We start from the raw sequence: 628 nt of genomic DNA, 5'->3' as shown, positions 1-628 counted from the left end.
GCAGGAGTTGGTCGTCGCTTAGCAGTGTAGGTAACCCATTCACTCATTTGCAAACCACCCTCCTCATGCCCGTTGAAGACGCTGCTGCCATACACCCCACGAGCTTTTCCTTTTAAATGTTTTGCTCCCTGGGAGAAAGCCGGCTGCTTTAGGCAGCGATGGGGAGGGGTGATGTCACTTCCGACAGCTCTGCCTGACCAAGCAATACGGCATTGCCCTCCGCAGGAACGCCAGCCCCTCCTGCCTTCCAGCTAAGCCAGAAGGAGGAGGGGGGGTGGGGCCCACTGGGGGTGCAGCAATAGCCCCGGGGGGAGGGAGCGGGTTAAAAAGCCAACAGCCACCACCTGAGGCTTGCTGGGGGGTTGGCTGCTCTACTGCTTCTGCCCCTCACCCCCCTCCAGCCACAGGCTGGCAGTTCAGGGCCCTTTCACTTTTCGGATGCGCTGGTGAGACTCATCCATCAGGTCAGACACAGACAGCAAACTCCACAGGGTGCGCAGAGGCGATCTTATTTTTTAATCTGGATATTTATTTTCAGCACCTGTTGGATGTGGTTGTGTTCTTTATCTATTGCACTGTTGTGAATCATTGGCCATGATTTGATTTTGTACAAATAACGCTTTGATAT

This window comes from Egretta garzetta, unplaced genomic scaffold (genome assembly GCF_000687185.1).
Source record: "Egretta garzetta isolate BGI_Z169 unplaced genomic scaffold, ASM68718v1 scaffold259, whole genome shotgun sequence".
NCBI lineage: Eukaryota > Metazoa > Chordata > Aves > Pelecaniformes > Ardeidae > Egretta > Egretta garzetta.
Note: the sequence above shows the minus strand (reverse complement) of the source record.